This window comes from Poromitra crassiceps (genome assembly GCF_964638095.1).
Source record: "Poromitra crassiceps genome assembly, chromosome: 4".
NCBI classification, from domain to species: Eukaryota; Metazoa; Chordata; class Actinopteri; order Beryciformes; family Melamphaidae; genus Poromitra; species Poromitra crassiceps.
Genome location: NC_139626.1, coordinates 56,677,569 through 56,701,043, shown reverse-complemented (window position 1 = coordinate 56,701,043; position 23,475 = coordinate 56,677,569). Strand labels below are relative to the sequence as shown.

The window sequence follows — 23,475 nt, the reverse complement described above, 5'->3', positions numbered from 1 at the left end:
GGAAGCGCGTTTCTCTGTGTTTCCTCCTTTCCTCCTTCTTTCTCGTTTCAAACAGCTGCGGTATGTGTTTGATAACGTGCTGTCGGCTTGACTTTGAGGTTTAGGGACCCGTGTCTGTGTCACAGGCTGGGTAAGTGTTTCAACTACGCGCTGCACTCATAAAAACAAAAACACGTCAAACACGTCTTTGGCGTGGATGGCTATTTCTGATAAGACGTCAAAGACGTCTTTGGCGGTGAATGAGTTAAGATGGGGGAAAGTTCAGGGGGGTCCTTGGGTTCTCCTGCTTCAGCCATTATCACACACACTGTTGTAAATACATTCAGGGACAGCTCCTCTCTACTGTGCTCTAGTCTAGGTAGGCATGCAGCCAGGGCAAGCTGCACTCTGCGAGCGACCTGGGCACTTTGTTTTGGGGAAACAGCTGATACCGTGGGGAAGGTATGACGGCAAATCTTAGTGGATTTGATACCGTGACGTTTTCAAACCGTGGTATACCTTCAAACGGTATACCGCTGCATCCCTACTATCGGCTAGGGCTGCCCCCTCCGGGTCGATTGTTTGGTCGACGTGCTCTTGGTCGACGAGATTCACGTTGGTCTAACAATCGCTGGTGTTAATAATTTCATAGGAGAAATTCAATTTCATAACAAGAAAAGCGATCCGGAAAGAAGTAACGTGCCGCGGAAGCAAGTTGCAACACGGACCTTTTCTAGAAGCACACAGGAAGTGATCCAGGCTAGAGACAGGAAACCACAGTTAGCAGAAAGGAGAGGAACCAGCAGAGCGATGGAATTAACAAGTAAATGGCTCAGTTATCAGCGCAAACAATGGACACGTTTCAGCACGCAGCCACCATCAGCTGTTAACAAGCTGTTAACGAACACAGTACGCACCTTATGAGATGAGACTGACAGTCATCAGAGATACACTCCGGTAATGTTAGACAGGTGTTACTGGAATAAATCGCAAAAGCTGTCTAGCTGTACTTTCTGCCAACTAATTACCCATGCCACGTGTGCTAACGTTACATAACCATCGCACAGGCTTTCTCTGAACTGAGCAGGTGGCCAGGTGTTGCACGGCACGCTGATCAGTCTGTCCATTCCGGTAACATTTACAATGCTAAAAAGTACACTGCAAAAAATGAAAACAAAAAAAGTACACTGCAAAAAAACTTTTTTTTTTTTTTTTTTTTTTTTTTTTTTTTTTAACACGTTCACTGCCGTCGACGAGATATCTCGTCAAAAAAAATCCAACGGTTGACTGCCGTCGACGAGTTATCTCGTAAAAAAAAAAAAAAAAAAAATTGACGGTGGGACGTGGATCAAACCCTTTTACATCTCCTATAAAAATATGGGAGAAAGCCAAGAAAAAACAGCAGCGTGAGGAAGCCATTCTCATGAAAATGGATTGGCGAAAACGCTTTCGCTTTCGCGCTGGGAGCTGGCGGTGGGGGATTGCAAATTTGCATAATAGATTATGGGTGCAACACACTTTGAAACACCAGCAGAAAGCCCAGAATCGCACGCAGCTTCATCAAAGCTCACAACCGAAAACCCAGAAACGAACGAGCCCGATTTTACAGTCTAATCCAGACTCGCCCGACAAGCGGCCGCGCCAGCAGCAGCAGCACAGACAGACAGGCAGCAGAAACTCGCCTGTGACAAACACTGCAAAGCCACCAGAGACACACCTACGGAGGGAGGAGTTTGAAGGAGAGGGGGGTGCGGGTGCTGTTATGGAGGAAATTACTGTTCAGAACGATATTGTTTAGATGTCTGATGTCTCACTGATGCCAAAAATAAATGGTTAAAGTGACTGTTCTGCCTGTTCTATCGAATCACGCACGCACGCACGCACGCGCACACACACACACACACACACACACACACACACACACACACACACACAAACACAATACAGTATATACACTTGCCCAAGGGCACCCATAATCACAGGCACGTGAGGTGGTTCTAAAAATCCATTTATCTCAAAACTCTCTGAAAATCTCTGAAACCATGCTGTATTCAACTGCTAATGCCTACATAACTACTAACTCTACAAACTAACTCTTTTAGACAGAGAAAGCACACATTCTATTAGTTCTTTTGAGATATTTTGTGTTCACAAAATCCTAGCAGAAAATAATCCTCGGCTCTTGAAAGATGAGCCAGAATCCTCAAAAAAACCCTTGGCAGAAGCTACCTACAGTAAAAAAAAACTGTTGGCAGTGAATGTGTTAAGACCCCGTTTCGACCAATCGATTGGTCGGAGCTGTGGTCGATTTCTGGTCGACCAGGATAATCTTTGGTCGAGGGCAGACCTACTATCGGCATGGCAAAACAGCTCAAGGGGGTACAGAAGACAAAAAAGGTTGGGACCCACTGAAGTAGAAGTTAAAGCAGACTATTGGCCCAATTCCACCGCAGCTAATAGCGCGGTCCCGCTCCGCTCGACTCGATAAATGGTCTCATCCCACCGGTAAAAACCGGCCCAGCCCGGTTAGATTTGAGGCTGAGTCATGCTACTTTTGGTCCCTGCCTCGTCGGGGTTCTATTCTGCGAACCCGGGTTCATACGGTGACGTGAAAACATTGTAGACGACTGATTGGTCAGGCAGAATCGTGTTTACTGTCTATCCTACTGACTGTCAATGCAGCGCTGCATACCAGTTTAGTGGGGGCTTACCTTCTCTTATATTATGTTATTTCCATCAGTCTTTTGTGTTGCTGCCTTCGGCGCTGGTGAAATAAAATCGATCTCCTTGCTCAGCTTTAACATGCGCTCCTCGGGAAGCCCTTTGTAGTTGCCTCCGCTAGGCCGCAGGCAAGGCCGCGGGTCTTGCCTGTTGAGCTGCCGCTGGGGTTCTCCTCGTAGCGCCTCTCCCGTCCCCGCGCAGTGCATGCATGTGAGTTTGAGTAACAACAAAGTGATATCCATTCTCCTAGCCGATTGTCACATTTGCCCATGTACACTGTAGGTCATTTAGAGGCACCAGTATTTCATAATCAGTTTAAAAGTTCTGTGTATTGATTTCATTTTAACGTTATACTTATAGCCTACTTCGGCAATGGGCGGAGGGCAGATATGCGGTCGCTATGACGACCACGTGTGGGCGGAGGCAAGTAAACTTGCTATGGAAATAGAGTCTATATCAAGTAGAGCTGAGTAATACCAGATAGAGTGGAGCTGTACTGTGCTGTTATATGTGGTGGAAATGAGCCATATGTTTTGGGCGTGATTAGGCTCTTTCACACACAGATCGCGCAAAATTGCAGTTCGGAAAGCCCGCAAAGCCTGGCAGCCTCACCACAGAAATTGCTTTCACACACAGGCCAGCAGGACCGCCACATTCCCGTCCCGCGGTGTCCTTTCAGGCGACAGCCACTGCTCCCGGATTGAAAGGCGAGCCGCTGGAGGCATTTCCACTCAGCTCCTCGCTCAAATTAATATTTTCATAGGTTAGTGTAGCCTAGCCTACTGTATGATGAACGAATTAATTCAACAACCAAACATCGCTGAGGTGCAGCTGCGGTTGTTAAGGATAAGCTGATAAAGCTGCGCTTGTTAAGGATCAGATAAAACACAAAAGTGTTGTCCACATGCATGGTAACAAGGCTTTCAATATTCATCTGATCGACTTTATGCATCACAGACACACCAATTTAACACTGCCAATTTAATTTTTAATTAACCAAAATTAACCAACTGCTGCTTGCTGGTAATGTTAATCCCATGTCAGAAAAAGTCTCCAGATTTGTCGCGTTAGTCTCTTCTGAGGTGGATGCAGCCAAGTTTGTGAGGCAGTGTTGTGACTGTGAGCGTCCAAGCCAGGGGTGGGCAATTATTTTTCATGGGGGGCCACATGAGAAACCCAGATTGTTGCCGGGGGCCGAACAAATATTGTCATGCCGTAACCCATGGATGGGTAACTTTGATGATAGAGAGGGCCACAAAAAATGTCCTCGCTACCAGGTTTTGCTGAGGGCCGAACGGCGCCAGCGTGAAAAATTTGGTGCATTTGAAGCCACGTTTAGAGGAATAACTCATTTTAAATTAACAGTTGTGATGTCATTATTCAGTCTTAACCACCAATATTTCATCCTTTTCTCACTCACTCCTATGTCACCACCTGCTCTCAGGGCTTGAAATTAACTTTTTTGACCACCTGCCAATATGGCTGCTAGATTTTAAAGTTACCAGCCAATTAGAATTTCCACTAGCCAAAATGTTTTTCTTGAAATAAATCAGAATATGAGTGGGTTAATTTAAGCATAAGTATCAGTAAGTGGCCCGGGATGATCAAAGCCTGTGTTGAGGGTCACACGAACAAAAATGCAGTCTTGAAGCTAAATAAATCCAAAACCAATGAGTTAATTATTTAAATTTCTAATTCAATGTAGCCTTTTAGTCATAAAGATTATTGAAAGATATTCCATATTCCAGACTAAAATGCTATAACAGAAGTGGAGTATTGGCCAGAATGACATGAACATTTGGACACTTATTCATTGAATGTTGCGTTCAGGTGCACTGTGTAAAAAAAAAAAAAATTTGTTGCAATTCCATCGCGGGCCACACAGGAGGCGCCCGCGGGCCGCATCCGGCCCGCGGGCCGTAGTTTGCCCATGTATGGTCCAAGCGAACACGTCGGGCCGATGCCCGGTGGCCTGGCCTGCAATTTTTTTATTTATTTTTTATTCGTTCGAACTTTATTTTGGGAAAAAGTGACAGCCCTAATGAGAATCAGATGATGCAGCCCATAGCCTAAGAATCACTCCTGCAATATTACTACTGTTATTAATATAACAGTGGAAGTCACATTCCCACCCCAAACATCGTAACATACGGCAACACCGGAGGGACACACAGAGCCTCACATAGCGCAACAGCGGAGGTACACAGAGCCTCACAGACTACATAGGTTCATAGACTGTTCATAGGCTACAGACAGACACATTCAATACAGAAGTCTGTTACAATACAAACTGTCAGTTATTTGTTAACATGTAGCATGTGGAACGTATATGAAAAGTAGCCTAATTAAAAACAAATCGAGCACCGCGGTAGTTCAGGCAGGCCACGAATGTCAAGCCCAGCTTAAACCCATGCAGCCCACAGCTGATTAGGAGCTGATCTCAAACCCACATCAGCTGACTGCTTAGCTGATGCATTCAATTGGCTCAACTCAAACAGGGCACCCTCTTTAAATTCTGCTGCAGTCTGCTGCCTAACATGGCTGCTTCATCTACAAGCTGTTTGCAACCCACCTCCTCCCCAGCTCCTCCTTTCATCCTGTGTCTGACTTAAACAATGTCATTTCTGTTGTCATTGTTGCTTGCTCTGTTCTGTATCTGGGGGTCTTTTGTTGTTCTCCTTGCCTTAAGGCTATTCCATGTTGCTCATGGAGGGGCAAGGAGCTCCCAGAATCTGCTGCTGCCGCTCTCCCTGCCTTAGGCTTTCCATGTGTGCGCATGGAAGGGCAGGGAGCCTCCAGAACAGAGCCATACCGCCAAATATAACTCATGCTAATAAAAGCTTTACATTTATCTAAGTGGTCTTGTGTTTTTGACTAAAGTGGTCCTAACTGAAATGGCTTTTAATAACTGATGCTGATGATGTCCAGCAAGGAGTCAGAGACGCAGACATGATTATATTATATATTATTATATTATATTATATTCTATCTGTCTCTCTGCTTGTCTGTCTGTCTAATGTTTATTAAAAAAGAATATATATATATATATATATTGTTTATTTCCTCAGTGTTTATTTCTATAATACATTGACAATGTTTAATAATGACTAAATTGCGTGATTTCACTTGGATTTCACTGACTAGAAGTTAGCCCAAGGAGACAATGCAGTGCATATATACAGAACGTCTTGGTCATAGCTTTCACTCTCTCCTGTTATCTCCTCATCTACAGTATACTTGCGCTGTTCACATCAGCTGCATTGACCCGACGCTCCGTCACATTTTGGAGGAGTTGCCGGACACGGCGTAGCCCTACGGCGAGGCTTTTCAAAACGCCCGAGTATAAATGATGCTTCATGGGAATAACAGACATTTATATCTGCACGCATCCTCCTCACAGCATCACTGGATTACAGTAGTTATTTCTCATCAAGGACCGACCGGAGACAGAAGCCTGCAGTTGTGGATGGTGGAAGCAGATGCTGGGCGTTCTTGGGGAGTTCGTGGACATTAATTTGCTAGTCAAATGTTTTGGTTTGAACACAGACAGACAGACAGACAGACAGACAGACAGACAGACAGACAGACAGACAGACACACACACACACACACACACACACACACACACACACACACACACACACACACACACACACACACACACACACACACACACACCTCTCTCTGTCCCAAAATGTGGAGGCAGAAAGTGCAACCCTCATGTCACCTTGGCATGTATAAGATATACCTCTGTGTGTGTGTGTGTGTGTGTGTGTGTGTGTGTGTGTGTGTGTGTGTGTGTGTGTGTGTTTGAGAAAAAGAGAGGGAGAGAGGATGAAGTTATTGGGCCCCATCTTCCCACAGGCCTTAGGCGCAAAAACTGGCGTTAAACGCAAAGAAACGTGCCTTGCGCCTGCCTCGGGAAGATAGCAACATGGTTTTAGGCCCTGAAATGCGGTTTACGCCAAAGAGGCGTACCTCTACACCCACGACTGCGTGGCGACTCAAACTTCGAACACCATCGTGAAGTTTGCAGACGACACAGCAGTCGTGGGGCTGATCTCCAGGAGCGACGAGACGGCCTACAGAGAGGAGGTGGGGGCCCTGGAACAATGGTGCCAGGACAACCACCTCTCTCTGAACGTCTCCAAGACAAAGGAGATCATTGTAGACTACAGGAGGGGGGGGGGGCGCACACCCCCCAATCACCACCAACGGCACAGTGGTGGAAAGGGTGGACAGCTTCAAGTACCTGGGAGTCAACATCCACCAGGACCTGACATGGGCCAGCCACACCGCCACTGTTGTCAAAAAGGCCCAACAGCGACTACACGGACTCAGGCGCCTGAAGAAATTTGGGCTAAGGCCAGAAATCCTCAGGGACTTCTACAGAGGCACCATTGAAAGCCTGCTGACTGGCTGCTTCACCACCTGGTACGGGAACTGTACCACCATGGACCGCAGGGCGCTAAGAAGAGTGAGACGCGCGGCCCAGCACGTAACAGGATGTGAGCTGCCAGAACTGCAGGAACTGTATAACCAGCAGTGCCTCAGGAGGTCCCTGAAGATCATCAAAGACACAAACCACCCCCACAACAGCCTGTTCTCCCTGTTACCCTCATGGAGGAGATACAGGGTCCCAAAAGCATGCACAAATCGCTTGAGGGACAGTTTCTTCCCGCAGGCCACGAGACTCCTTAACTCATTGAGTGCCAATGACGACTTTAGTCGTCAATTGCTTTAGTAACGTTGAGTGCCAATGACGACTAAAGTCGTCAATTGCGTTTTTTGACGGTGGGACGTGGATCAAAGCCTTATATATCTCCTGTAAAATTTTGGGGCATGTTGAATGTGTATAACCTATTTTTACCGACCCATTAGGTGGCGACAGTGCTCTCCAGATTAGAGGAAGGTCCGGAAAACTGCAGGAAAAACCCCCGTGATCAAAGAGAAACCGCTCATGCTGCAGCCAGAGCCATATAGATGGCTCTGACTGCAGCTGATGTTGGCTGCCAACAGCAGTCAATCCGCGCACACAACTGAGCTCCTCTGCCTCTGACTGTCTGTCTGCATAGTTTCTTCACACGATTAGCCGCCACAAAGGCAGCACCCGACGCCGAAGGGCCAAACCTTTCCCTGCAGTCCGGTTTGGCATTTCCTTGTCGCGCTGGGAGCCGGCGCAAAAAAACGGAGCGCTCCGAAAATAGACTGGGTGCGTGTGGGGAGGAGTTTGCAGCTGAGGGGGGGAGAGGGGGGTGGGGCACGCATGCACCACACAACTACACCACGTCACTACATCAGAAAATATTATCTTCAGACTCAGAATGTGCTTGAAATGCTGCATTTCACAAAAGGCGGAATAACTCAGCTTCTAATTTGAAAAGTGTCTTTTTGCTCAAAACAGGCTATCTTCTCCGGCTCATAACTAAAGAACGGAAAATGGGATCAATAAACTTTTTTTTGCAAATGATAGAAGAGAGTCTCATCGTTCTTTGTGCGTGTTCGGTGTTTACATAGTAATATCACACAATATTCTGTGGGCCTCGAGAAATCACTGAAAACGCTCTGAAACTCTGGCACTGGGAGCGTCCGTTCTCCAAAAGTGGCTGGCACTCAATGAGTTAACATACACAAATAGTGTAGTAGCTGTACTGTACTGTACTGTACTGTAGCTGCTACCATTACGTTTGTATAATGTTTAATTGTATGCTTAATTAGGTATATGCTATTTGCACCTGTGCAAACAGAATGTCAATTATGTTTATGCATGTTTAAAGTATGTACATGCCATGTGCACCTATGTGCAGTGAATATGTCACTGTCTTTGACTTGACTTATCACGTTACTGCCTTATTGCTTGTTGTTTCTCTTGTTTTCCTGCACCATATGCCCTGTTATTTTGCACTATGTTGTAAACGGTGTCTACAGCACAAGAATTTCACACATGATACTTGTACTACAGAGTGACAATAAAATTCTAGCAAATGCGTTTAGAACATTCTTTTCACTTTGATCTGGCTATAGTGTAGCGTATTTACATGCTTGCAGTATTTAAACTGCAGTTAGATGGGTTTGAGAAGCATAATAATATGGAATAATATATTGGAGACAGACGGGGATGAAACACGGAGGGGGGGAGCTCAGAGCGCTTGGCTTTTCTGACCACACTGGATCGCTCCGTGGAATTGGAGCTTAAAAGGGAAGCTTGTGATTCGTTTACTGCACTTCTCCAATGAGCAGATTGTGCATAATTTTATGCTTAAAAGGCGTGGTTATAATGCTTAAGGCCGCGTGTAGCGCCGACACCAAAATATCGAGTGCGCTGGTCCACGTCCACTAATCTGCGCTTCGCCTGGCACTAAGCGCAGTTTTTAGGCCGTTGCAACGATAGAGACCATTGTGTGCTTAAAGGGATAGTTGTGATTTTCTGATGTGGGCTTGTATGAGGTACTAGTTGCTGACAGTCAGTGTACTACTGTACATGCTACTGTACATGCTACTGTACATGCTTACATGCTACTGTACATGCTACTGTACATGCTACTGTACATGCTACTGTACATGCACTAGAATGCAGCCGGCATGGTCCCAGTCAATTTATTTATTTATTTTGCATGTTTTTTTAGCATGTTTTTAGCATGTTTTTTTTTGCAGGACGAGCCCACCTGGGTGCGATATCTTTTTTCCGGATGATGGCGAAGGCATAATCCGCTCCTGTCTGCCTCTGATTGGCCTAGCGTCAAACGTTCATTTAAACACATCCGCTTGGCTATCCTGCGTCTCTTTCTACAGTCTGTGGTCAGACTCAGTGGGTCAGACAGACAGCAGTTTCACTTGCTAGCATGCATGAAAGACGCCACTGTGTGTTTATGTTTTGAATATAGTCTGGTCTCTGGTTTATAATGCTGCTGCTACTCTTGGCAGTGCACGTATGTAGCCTACAGACAGATAATTGATCAGGGTGATATAAAAACAGGGTCAATGCGCATTTACAGTGAATTATTTCAGCTCATTGTAACACAAGAATTGTATTTGAATTTAAATATTAATCAGAGGAAACAAGGTGATGAAATTTAGAATGACAAGAAAAAACAACACATTCATATGCCTGTGCAATAGGCTAAGTAGGCCTAAATAACTCAGTTCTACGGTTTGCAATTGTAACGTTTAATATAATAAAGTAAGATCTCACACATAACCTTTTGATTCTATATGCTGCCATCTGCCATCTCATGCTTGTTGATTTAATGATTGTTTTGCACCTGCTGCTCACATTATGAACACATTGATGCTTAGATGACCATTATATCCTCAGCAGAAACTGACTGACTGCATACATAGTAATTTTAATAAAGTATGAATGTTAGCTGTCCAGCAAACACTCCACTAATAGCCTATCTATCTAGTTATGGAAATAATGCTTGGAAGTAGCCTACTTCCCCCCCGCTGCATCGTGACATTGAATGAAATGACTTCTGGCTCGCCTGGGAAGCAGGCGAGAGCAGCCGAGTGCAGTCAGCCAATCAGAGGCAGAGAGGGGCGGGTCATGCCTTCGCCTGGCCTTCGCCATCATCATGATGTCACCACCTGGGCAGTGGGCCCTGACGACACACCCTCCCTCAGTGTCCCAGGTGGGGATCGAACCCAGTACCTTCTTGCTGTGAGGCGACAGCGCTACCACTGCGCCACCGTCAGGGCCCGAAATTAACACCCGCCAAGCGCCATTGGCGACCAGATTTTACGTTTGACGGGTGACACTCAGGGGTCTACCCGCCACATGGTGGGTCCCAAAACAGTCATCATGTAAAATTAAAACTGTGTTTTGGTGTGCAGCCGGCTAACATGAGTGCTTCCTGAGGCGGTTTCATTCTGGCTCTCCCATATACGAGGGATCCGCTGAGCAGCGTTTTGATAAACAAACCGCGTCACTGGGTGGCAACGGCAATGGAACCCTATGGAGCCCAAGTGGCACGAGGCTTGAGTGGCTGACTCTAGCCAGTTAACTCTGTTTACATTTTAAAACCTGCGACAGTTCACACCACTTTAACACGACATGCATATATTATACATCAAACTCTTGAGCTACTTCTGCTCTCACTCAGAATGTCAAAATATAAGCGATGTGATGTATAGTTTTTGAGTTTGACACGACAACTCATGCTATTAACTGCCGCGGGGTTCCGCATTTCTGGGTGGCAAGTGATGTCACGCTGATCCCTCATACAGGCTACCAAATGTGACTCTGGAATTAATGTATTTGCATACATTTTATATACATTATACATATTTAATTGTAGGCTATATAACATTAATTTTAAATATATTTTAAATTGCCACAATATATTGTGGATATAGCCTATACTGTGGGCTATATTTGGATATTCTGGATATATATTATATAGATGTTAGCCTTTGGCTGAAATCTGGCATATTTACATTTCATGAATGTGCATTGTCGCTGTATAAAATAATAAGCAAGGGTAGCCTATTCTGCTTCTAAGAATATAATAAACTCAAACTAATATTTATAATAAATGGCTACTGTGTATAGGTTATATGGTAGATGTTTTGGGGCATTCTTATATCTTTTGAAACCTATCTCTGAACATATTACAGTATTTAGATTAAATGCATCTGTTGAGTGTGTTGAATCAGTTCCAGCTAAATGTTTCTGATGATGTAACACGAAGTGAAAAGTTGCAGCGAGCGGCTGACAGTTGACTCACCGCCTCCTAAGCCCAGCAGCCGGCAGAGATCTCTGGTGAACTTCATCAGTTTTGAGCGTCCAGCATCATCGATACACTGTGAATTAATTGATAATCGATATCAGCCTGTGTGGCTGTAGCCGTTCGATTCAGCTCGCCGGTGAAGCAAGTCCATCTGTCATGACGACGGAGGCGAGCTACTTTGGGTTGCCCAGTGTCAAGGCAACCAGAATAATGGAAAGTGTGACTTCTGGTTATGACTTTCAAAATAAGATCAATGACAGATAGAGGATTTCCGAGCATAACTCAAAACAAAACCATGGCAGTAGGACTCTGGTCATCACTTTCAAAATAAATCTTGAAAAATGAATAAATAAATACACACACAAACCAACACAGTCATACTGTGTTGTTGCTGCTAGATATTTAAGCAATATAGCATGAGAGCCAGTGTGTTGTGGCAAATATATCCCGCTGATCAGCTGTTATCCCACTCGGCCTGCGGCCTCGTGGGATAACTGCTGAGCAGCGGGATATATGCCACAACACACGCTGCTCGAGTGCTATATTGCTTTTATAAAACGGTTTCCAAGTATGATAATATAATAATAATAATAATAGGCTACTATAAGTCCGACTGGCATGTCATTCTGATAGAGTCAGTTGAAACACTACTGTAAGGCGGGACCGCAATAACGTGCGGGTGATTTGATTGGATCGTTCTGGAGACTGAAGTTGACATTGGCCAATCCTGGCGCTTGCTGAGAAGCTGAGAGCTTTCTGGAAAGCCCGACACGCAGAGCCGACACTACCGACACGCAGCTCGAGCGCAGCGTTGCATTCTCAGCGCTTGCTGAGAAGCTGAGAGCCGACACCAACTAACGTTACGGGGTTAAATGCGGGGTTAAATGCGGGGTTAACAGCCTTTTTTTTGCAAAGAAGACATTAGCCCGCGTCTATTCTTGTACAAAACATAATTTTCTGCGAAGTATTAGTAAAGTTATAAGCGAAGATCGATTCACAAGGATCTGACAGCTGTCTCCGCCATTTGTTTTTTCAACATTGTCATTTGAGGTAACCAAAGCCTTTTAGTAAGAGAGTTGCCATGGCAACTCAATAACCCATGGCCATGGGTTATTGGAGTGGGTTACTGGATTTATACAATGGCTGTGAACCAATCAGATTGCTTGATTTGAGAGAGCCGTGTTATAATTGTATATATACACTTCCAATTTACGGGATTTTTTAGTTAAGTCAGATCTGCCCAAAAGTAAAAGTCATTTTCTTTCTCTTTCTAACTTGTCTAGTGGTAATTTTCCTTGTCATAATTGTGTACATTGTTATGCCATGCTCAAGGGAAATCATTTCACTCATCCTAAGTCTGGTGCTGACATTAAGGTGAGAGGCAGGATCACATGTAACACGAGATATGTGGTTTATTTGTTCAAATGTCCATGTAATCTATACTATGTTGGTAAAACAAAACGTGAGTTAAAAACTAGAATCTGTGAACATAAATGTTCTATACGCAACCATGATGAGAAGTCATCAGTTGCTAGACACTTTAACAGCTTAAAACACAGTTTGAGCGACTTGCACTACATGGGCATAGAAACAGTTAATATGCCACGGAGAGGGGGCAATAGAGACAAAATCCTCCTTCAGAGAGAAACTTATTGGATTCATTCCCTCCATACCCTCATTCCTAATGGATTGAATGAGGAGATATCATTTACTTGTTTTTTGTAAAGCATAGTAATTTTCTTATTTTTTTGTAAAGTATATATTTTTTGTAAAGTATATCCATTTACTTTCAACTTTGATGTTCACAAAGCATTCTCATGTGTGTTGGTTCTGTATATCTACATTGTTGACTCCCCCTGCTGACTCTTGACTCCTTAATTAGGGTGAAGGTGAATCACCTGTGTGTTTTTTTTTGCTGTCCTTATTTTTCTTTATCATTTGAACTCTTTAGGATCCAGCACCCAGTTAATATTATTTCCGAGTTGAGCGTGTTCTTTTTGATTTTCTATATATACACACATATCTATATAGATATAGATATGTGTGTATGTGTGTGTGTGTGTGTGTGTGTGTGTGTGTGTCACTCACACACACCCAGTAATATGTAATGTAATTTGTTTACAGGGACTACTTTGCAGGATTATCTGGAGCAATTTGGGGTTCAGTATCTTGCCCAAGGACACTTCAGCATGGGGACCTGAGCAGCCGGGGATCAAACCACCGACCTCTTTTATCCAAAGTGATTAGTGGTCAACCTCCTCTACCCCCTGGGCCACAGCCCCCTTTTATTTCAACCAGAGGTTTTCAAAGTGGGAGGCGGACCTCCCAGGCCAGGGGGTCTCCAAACAGTTTCAGGGAGGCTCAGTGAATGGAAGTGAACAAATATGACATTAGTTATTCCATTAGTTATAAGATAATTGCCTAAATGTGTGATGTGATAGTTCAGACATACAGTACTTTTGTGGAATTTGACCGTTTTCCCCACTTTCCCAGAGTCAGAACCTAATAAATGGATTCAGACAGACTTTTTGTTATGTATAGTCTGAAGTAGCCTAATAGATAAACAGCAATATCAGGCTATCTTGGCTCAATTGTTGACTTGAGAGTCTGAGGGGAGGCCCACAGTCTCAGACTTTGAAACCCCCTGATTTCAACCGTTCATTGGTCCATGTCTCGAGTCGTGACGGCTCATCCAGCATACATGTATACCTCCGTCCTGATCTGAACAGATATATTCACCAAAGAGAGGGTGTGACATCACTGAGGGTGGCCCTGGCCCCGCCCTTTCCCTGCCACTCACAAACACAAAGCAGTGTCTTACTGTGTTGTTGCAGACAGTGACAAATAGCAAGCAACAAATCAGAAAGTGAGAATACTCCACAAATGAACGATTAAAGCGAATCGGTATTCTGCTCGCTCTGAAAACAAAAATAATTTCCTCGTTTACTTGATACTTAACGGAAGAAAACTAGATTGACACCAATTAAACTCATCCACACCTCCACGATGCTTTGTTTCATCTTCAGTGATCAAACCAACAATCACTGTATCATTAGATCATTAACATGGAAAACATCAAACGAGTTGGCCGCCCTATTCATTTAAACAGAGTAAATAGCAGTGGGGAGATAGCGCTCCCTTGTGGTGCCGCAGTGTTGGTAATAATAGGGGAGGACACGGCACCCTGCTGGGAATCAATTAAGATTCAGAGAGAACCTAGGAGAGCTACAAAAAACTTACCAAGGAACATCAGTGTTAGGGGTCGTTAGTCAAAAAAGTGCAACTAACACATTGCCCATTACTTAAAAAAAACTAATGCCTTACTTTACTTAATTACTCTGTGGAGAAAGTAATTCATTACACTAATAGTTACATTACTTCTATGTTACTTCACAACATCGCCTGAGATGTGAGCATATCTCCACCCCTCAAAGGTTGTATATCACACTCCATTTCCCTCCATCTGCCTTGAACTCCTATGAAAGTTGCTGCCACAATGGATCGGCCGGAGGGACGACTGCCTGTGATTGGCATGAACCAACCAATCGTCACTCGTCATCCCTAAACCTAACCAAACACTACTCCCCGTCCCACCAGCCCATCCATTCTAGCAATTAGCAGCTTTTACAGTCAGCTATTGGTGTGTTGCGCAATCGTACACGTTTGATGTGTTGACGTTTTTCCCATACGCCTGCAGATTCATCCCCTACCCTACTCCCCACGAGAGACAAATGTAATGTGATTACTTCCTACCCTACTCCCCAGTCCCCACTAGAGACAAATGTAATGTGATTACTTTGTGCCTTCATCTTTTATGTGATTTGCAGAGCAGTAACTGCATTCCCTCACAACTTCCTGTTTCTGCAGAAAGAGAGGCAGGAAAGCAGGTCGGGCAGTGGAGGAGATGAGGTCAAAAGAAGACTGCGGTCAGTCGGTCACGCCATCCGCACTTTGAGGAAGCGTAGTCGCGCTATCTGCACGTAAAATCCATTGACCGTCTACTTCGCTCTGCACCGTAAAGAGTGGGTGAGCCCCTCATGGTGCCTTCAAGTACGCCTCGTACACCCAGAAACAGATACTAATGGCCACAGAGCTTGTTGTAAACAGCACAGATAATGTTTTTCTTATCACTTTCCCCTGTTGAAATGCTACGACGGAGTTTTAGGGCCATGCATGATGAAAAATAAAAATTACAGGAGTTTTTTTTTTTTTTTTTTTCAAAAAAAATTGTTTTTTCATTTTGAGAAAAAAGTCGAAATTTCGTGAATAAAGTCGAAATTTCGACTTTAATCTCAACATTTCGACTTTATTCTTGAAAAAAAAAAAAAAAAAAGCTCCTCGGATTTTTTTCTCTCTTCTGTCTGGTGCTTAAATTTCGACTTTATTCACGAAATTTCGACTTTATTCACGAAATTTCGACTTTAATCTCAACATTTCGACTTTATTCACGAAATTTCGAATGTGACTCTGGAATTAATGTATTTGCATACATTTTATATACATTATACATATTTAATTGTAGGCTATATAACATTGATTTTAAATATATTTCAATTTGCCACAATATATTGTGTGGATATAGCCTATACTGTGGGCTATATTTGGAGATTCTGGATATATATTATATAGATGTTAGCCTTTGGCTGAAATCTGGCATATTTACATTTCATGAATGTGCATTGTCGCTGTATAAAATAATAAGCAAGAGTAGCCTATTCTGCTTCTAAGAATATAATAAACTCAAACTAATATTTAGAATAAATGGCTACTGTGTATAGGCTATATGGTAGATGTTTTGGGGCATTCTTATATATTTTGAAGCCTATCTCTGAACATATTACAGTATTTAGATGAAATGCATCTGTTGAGTGTGTTGAATCAGTTCGAGCTAAATGTTTCTGATGTAACACGCAGTGAAAAGTTGCAGCGAGCGGCTGACAGTTGACTCACCGCCTCCTAAGCCCAGCAGCCGGCAGAGATCTCTGGTGAACTTCATCAGCTTTGAGCGTCCAGCATAATCGATACACTGTGAATTAATTGATAATCGATATCAGCCTGTGTGGCTGTAGCCATTCGAATCAGCTCGCCGGTGAAGCAGCAGGTCCATGTCATCTGTCATGACGACGGTGTATGTATATGACTTTGACATTGGATTATTCCAAAATGCTGCAGTAAAGCTACTTGAAAATCACCATGTAGGTAGACTGGGGAGTACTGAGCAAGAATCTGGTAGAGTTTGCAGGAAACAAATTGATTTGAAGTTTTCATGGCCTTTTGAAAATCAGCCAATGTGTCATATTACGTGTAATGGAGCTATATGACTTTGCCATTGGATTATTCCAAAATGCTGCAGTAAAACCAATTGCAAATCATCAGGTAGGTAGAGTGGGGGGTACTGAGCAAAAATCTGGTGGAGTTTGCAGGAAACAAATTGATTTGAAGTTTTTATGGCCTTTTGAAAATCAGCCAATGTGTCATATTACGTGTAATGGAGCTATTGGTCTAGTAGTCAGTCACAGCTAGTACTGAGTACTTGCGCATGCGCGTTGCTGCAGGAACTCAATTCATTATTTTGCGCTAAACTATTAACCATAGTTGTGTCCTGCAAGCTTTTTGCTGGCACCACATAGCCTATATAGTCCCATATTTATGATATTTCATGTGACATAAAATGCGTTGAAATGTAGTTTTCGTGTAGACCAGATTACACCTCTCAGTTACACAATAAAATGGACAAATGCCAATTCACACACTATCAATATTGTCTCTATTCCAAGCTACAACAAATGTTTTAACAATATGATTAACCAAATTGTGTTTTTTTACACGTTGACGTTGTAACCGCATTTTAGCCGGTTGAAAAGAGGGTGAAATTAGGTCTTAGACGTTCAAACCCAATATCACCCAGATTTAAACTAAAAATCAACATTGAAAAAACGTTTTGTGCTCGCTGGGCCTTTTCCTCTGACGTCAGGGCTCTGCCCCCTCCACGTCACTCCACGTTACCTGTGCCACGTATGTTCTTATACAGGTGCGGTGGGCGACGCCCTATACAGCCTGATGAAAACCAACGGTTGAAACGCGTTGCGTTTTGTGTTGTTGCCCGTATCAACTACTTGTGAAGATGTACACTGTAGGCTATGTTAACTCTGTGAAGTACGCAGGTACAAATTACTTCTTATTAAATTTATTTATCTTTAAACTCTAAGCAGCTCATTTTTTCGCTTTGCTATTTATTTATCCAAAGACAATCTGCGCTGATTAGTATGAGGGAAAAACAGGAGATGTTAGTCAGATTAGGCAGGCAGTTAGATAGCCTAATCAATCAACAACAGACAATATGCCTACACAAATTAGCCTACCAGAAGACAAAACATTTAATATTTAGGCTACAAGATTAACATAAGCATCTTTAAAGTGCAGGTAGCCTAAATCTGTCGGGTTTAATCATCATTGCAGTGGGTTTTTTTTTTTACGGGATGATTTGGTGTGCATGGAAGTTAGGGAAGTAGGCTAAAGCAGGGGTCACCAATAGGCGGACCGCGGTCCGAATCCGGACCGAGACACCGTCCTATGCGGACCCAGACCTATAAGCTGTTATTATACTGAGATTTTTCTTCAAAGTTTGCAGTGTTTTGTATTTTTAAATTGCGCAGCTTTTCTGGCTATTCTAGCATTTACGGTACTGGTTTGGAGTCCCACGTGATGCTATTGTGCCAATGAAATTTACATTCCAGCCATTCCAAGATTCCTCTGTGTGGGTCCGCTCTGCTTGTCACAGCTGGTGTGAGCAGCGCTATACACACACGGGGGAGAAAAAACCCAGACACGTTGGAGAAATAGGTGAGAAGTAGGCTATGGCGTGCTCTAAAAAGAGAAAAGTGGACACAGAGAACAGAGTTTTTAATGAAGAATGGACAGATTTGTACATGTTTATCCTCCCCACGGGCAGAGCCAGATTAACACCCCCAGGGGCCCCGGGGCACTGAAGCTCCCAGGGGCCCCCCTACCCATTGTCCGGATGTTTGGATGTTTTTTCGCCAAATTTAGAGCAATATCTCATTTTAAATTGACATTAGTATTATACTTTTATGTCATTATTCAGTTTCTGAGATTCAGTTTGTCACTCACTCATAGGCGATTCTAGGCTTTGCAAACAGGTAGCACCAGCAGGATAAAAATATTAGTCTGACTGGGGGGTTTCTTGGGGGGGCTGTGCCCCCCCTGGACAAAGAAATTTTGTACAATTTAAAGTAAAATGCATGAATCTGATGCACTCTGAGAGCAAAAGGAAGAGGCTAATCTTCACATTAATATCCTCTTCACTGTGCTGTGGCTTTACAATGATGAAAAAATAATTGACAGTACATTTCCAATATAAAACAGCAGAGGGTGCCGCAGCACCACAAGCACCCCCACTTCCCGCGCTCCTGGTCACCACTTGCCCACAGGCATCCAATGAGACTAAATCATCAGACTTAATCTTCTTGGAAACACATTTTATTTTGTCCTGATTGGTCTTAGATTTGTGTCATAGTTCTGTGGAGCCCAACATGAGCCCAACCAAAAAAAAAAAAAAAAAAAAAAAAAAATTGGGAGGGCCCCTTCACCCCGAGGGCCCCGGGGCACCTGCCCCGGTTGCCCTATGGTTAATCCGGCCTTGCCCACGGGCAGTTCAAAGCCTGTCTGTCTGATCTGCTGCGAGACCGTTGCACTTAGGCTATTTGAATACTTGCCCCAAACTTATTCACACTGGTTATAAGGAGCACCGGAAGCTAAGTATGTAGAAGTGCTAATATTGCATTTGTCTCACACACACACACACACACACACACACACACACACACACACACACACACACACACACACACACACACACACACACACACACACACACACACACACACACACACACACACACACACATTTGTCACATTTTAACAGGAAGTGTAGCTCTGTCTCCAGTTCTCTCTCTCTCTCTCTTTCTCTCTCTCTCTCTCTCTCTCGGCTCGTACGTGCACACCATGAAACGCCCGGCGGCATGCCTCCTGTGAAAGCCTCTTTGACGCTGCATCTTCATAGGCTGTCTTGCTCTATTTCCGCGCCTGATTGGTCCATTTCAACCTCGCGCCCCCTGCCGCTGGAACCGCCCAGCGTTTCGCTGTCGCAGACTAGAGGCGGCTTGTCTCACGCTCGCGGGGCGGGACTAGGGCGGGACCTTTCGTTAAAGCTACCCAATGACAGCTCTTCCTACACATTTCGTCCCTCCACCCTCCTGTGTACCTCGACCTGAAAACGTTTCTACAGGCTTTTGCCATTGTAGATGTGCACGAGCCGAGAGTGGAGTGAGTGTGGATCGGTGGAGTGAGTTTACGAAGTGAGTGATTTTCTATCTTTTTTCTCTCTAAATGCTGTAAATTGTTTTGTACAGTTTCTTACAGTGTTGGTGTGTAAATAGAGTGGCTTTAGGGGATTGTGTGTGTGTGGTCAGCCAGCATCTTGCTGGTGGTTCCATGTCGCTGTTCCGACCTCCCCTCTCCCAGCCCCCATGCCTAAACCTAACCTCCCCCAGACCCTAACCCAAAACCTAACCTCTCCCACCCCCATGCCTAAACCTAACCTCCCCCAGACCCTAACCCAAAACCTAACCTCTCCCACCCCCCATGCCTAAACCTAAGGTCGGCACTGCGGGTGGTCGGCATAGCAGGTGGACACCTTGCTGGTTGGCGGGCGTAGCCACCGCTGGTATACTGCGGTCACACCATCCGCACTTTGAAGAAGCGTAGTCGCGCTATCTGCACGTAAAATCCATTGAGCGTCTACTTCGCTCTGCACGGTAAAGAGTGGGTGAGCCCCTCATGGCTATTTGGCTCTTGACTCATGGTAGAATTGCCTATCTGTCATCAATCACTTCCTACTGTGTAGGTCTAGGATTGCACAACTTCTCTTTGCACACGGCCCTGACGGCCGCACCCTTGGCACAGGTGCCTTGCATTCTCCCATTACTGCCCTGCGTAATGATTGGTGCCCTCCTTGATGTATGTGTGTATATATTTCTGAAAGTGTCTCTTTCTCATTGTTGACAAAGGCTTTACGCCGAAACGTCCGATTTTTCACTGCCCAATAAAAGGCTTTTTTTTCAAATTAGCCTACCGTGAGTGCCGGCTCTCCTCTTTCACTGAGCCCCTCATGGTGCCTTCAGGTACGCCTTGTACACCCAGAAACAGATACTAATGGCCACAGAGCTTGTTGTAAACAGCACAGATAATGTTTTTCTTATCACTTTCCCCTGTTGAAATGCTAAATCGAAATTTGGACTTTAATCTCAACATTTCGACTTTATTCTTGGAAAAAAAAAAATCCTCAGATTTTTTTCTCTCTTCTGTCTGGTGCTTAAATTTCGACTTTATTCACGAAATTTCGACTTTATTCACGAAATTTCGACTTTAATCTCAACATTTCGACTTTATTCACGAAATTTCTACTTTTTTCTCAAAATGTTTTTTTATTTTTTCAATTTTTTTATTTATTTTATTTTTTATTCCAAAATGCTGCAGTAAAACCACTTGAAAATCACCATGTAGGTAGACTGGGGAGTACTGAGTAAGAATCTGGTAGAGTTTGCAGGAAACAAATTGATTTGAAGTTTTCATGGCCTTTTGAAAATCAGCCAATGTGTCATATTATGCATAATGTATATGACTTTGCCATTGGATTATTCCAAAATGCTGCAGTAAAACCACTTGAAAATCATCAGGTAGGTAGACTGGGGAGTACTGAGCAAGAATCTGGTGGAGTTTGCAGAAAACAAATTGATTTTATGTTTTCATGGACATTTTAATATCAGCCTATGTAAAGAGGGCTATTATAGCGCCACCATGAGGTCAGTCTGACATAGATCCGTACCTAAATGTGATGCCTTCTTCCTTTGTCCATGCTTCACCCTTCCACCAAGTTTCATGAAAATGTGCATATTAGTTTTTGTCTAATTCAAATAAACAGACATACAGACAGACAGACAAATGGCACCACAAACAACCTAATTGACAGAGGTACTTATTAGAAAAGTTTTCTTGAAGAACAATAAAGTAGCCTTAATGACAGATGTATGCATTTCAACAGGGGAAAATGATAAGAAAAACATTATCTGTGCTGTTTATAACAAGCTATGTGGCCATTAGCATAGATATATATAAAGGCTAGATGGCTTAAGGCGGAGTCAGCAGCGTCGTTGAACCGCCGTCATCTTGCTACAGTGCCTTTCTGGTACGTTCTATGGTAGCTGGTGACCTGCACAGACAAAAATACTCATAACTCGCTGAAATCTTGACGGATTTACAAACGGTTTGGTTTATTACAAGCATATTCCGTTCCCGAGATAGACAAAAAAAAAAAAAAAAACACTAAAAACACTATTTTTTTGATGGGCTCCAAATTACACCAAAATTAAACCGAAGCATCTATGCCATGAGAGGGATTCAGGCACAAAGTTTCATGCAGTTTCATCCATTTCCCTAGGAGTTATGATCATATGATGTTGCCATACTAACCCAACAACAGATGCTCATAACTCCTAGTAGCTCCCTGTAGCAAGATGGCCGCCATGCGACGACGTCGCTCTCCATTGGCCGGCAGCGTGGGTAAGCTATCTAGCCTTTATATATATCTATGGCCATTAGTATGTGTTTCTGAGTGTACGAGGCGTACCTGAAGGCACCATGAGGGCTTCGCCCACTATTTACCGTACGAAGCGAAGTAGACGCTCAATGAATTTTACGTGCAGATAGCGCGACTACACTTCCCCAAAGTGCGGATGGTGTGACCGCAGTGCTGGTATGGCGTTCACCAAACAGCATTAAATCTGCTGCTAGAATGAATGGCGCCGTGGTGATTTTTGTTGATAGTATTGACAAAGTGAATCAAGTGGTTGAGTCAGGCGTGGTTATTGATGACAAGTTTGTGTCAGTATCGCCGCTCACCACACCGTCAAAAAGAGTGACGGTTTCAAATGTACCGCCGTTTATCAGTGATGACGAGAAGAGCCAGACAGGAGGAAGAACTGTCAGAGGGTACAAGTATGGTCGGTGAGGGGGAGGAGGGCACCCAGCAAGGAGAAGAGACGGGGGAGGGTGGTGTAGACGGTCAGGATTGTGATGACTCTCAGTTGGCTGACTCACACCAAGAGAAATTGTATGAAATGAAGCAGGTTAAGACATTTTTGAAACAGACGAAAAATAAGCAAAATGTAGTCCTTGAGGATTTTTTTCCTGATAACGCTTTGTTTCTATGGTCTGTTCAATTTCAGATGAGAGTCAGAGGAGATGATGGTTATACAGATCCAGAGATTTACAGGCTAAAGAAATATGTTACGAGTCTCAATGAAGAACTAGATACAGAATGTGGAAACAGCATAAGATAAACTATCTCACTGTCTGGTTAATGTTTTGTTTGTGTATTTTCTTTTCCACATTTTTCTTTATGAGCCGTTTTAAAATCTCCACGCTCAATATAAATGGAGCAAGGGATGTGGGAAAGAGGGCATGTCTTTTTGAGCTTGTCAAGTTAAAGTTCATTAGTGTCATGTTTGTTCAAGAAACACATAGTGACAGTATGAATGAGACTGACTGGAAGAAAGAGTGGGATGGTGAAATCATTTTAAGTCATTTAAGTAAAAATAGTGGTGGAGTAGCCCTCCTTTTTTCTAAAGACTTTTTACCACAATCGTATGTGGTAGAAGAAATAGTGAAAGGTAGATTGCTGGTTGTTAAAGCGAGATATGAATCTTTTACTTTGGTTTTTGTAAATGTATATGCTCCAAATGTAGGGGCTGACAGAGTTCAGTTGTTGTTGGCCGATCTCAGTGTGGTTTTAAATCAGTGTGGGCCTGAGGAGGTTTTATTTCTGGGAGGAGATGGGGGGGGGGGGGGGGGGGGTTTAATCATCAGCTCTGAAGCCCTTTGGGGGGGGGGAGGGGGGGTGTAGCCTCGTCTCTGGTTGATGGGGAATAGCCTGGGGGATGAGGGGGGGGGGGGAAGGTGATAAGACT

General features: G+C 43.8%; 2 protein-coding genes across 2 annotated transcripts in view; both read left to right on the top strand.

The window, feature by feature from the left end:
* LOC310775857 (uncharacterized protein) overlaps positions 1-23,475 on the top strand; it is a gene marked incomplete at its 5' end in the record, with an annotated part of 198,040 nt that overhangs the window by 69,909 nt on the left and 104,656 nt on the right. The gene's annotated exons all lie outside the window — the stretch shown is intronic.
* Positions 19,759-23,475, top strand: part of LOC310774923 (uncharacterized protein) — a gene marked incomplete at its 3' end in the record, with an annotated part of 77,315 nt that continues 73,598 nt past the window's right edge. Inside the window, exon 1 of the mRNA XM_083635016.1 lies at positions 19,759-19,806. The remainder of the gene's footprint in view (positions 19,807-23,475) is intronic.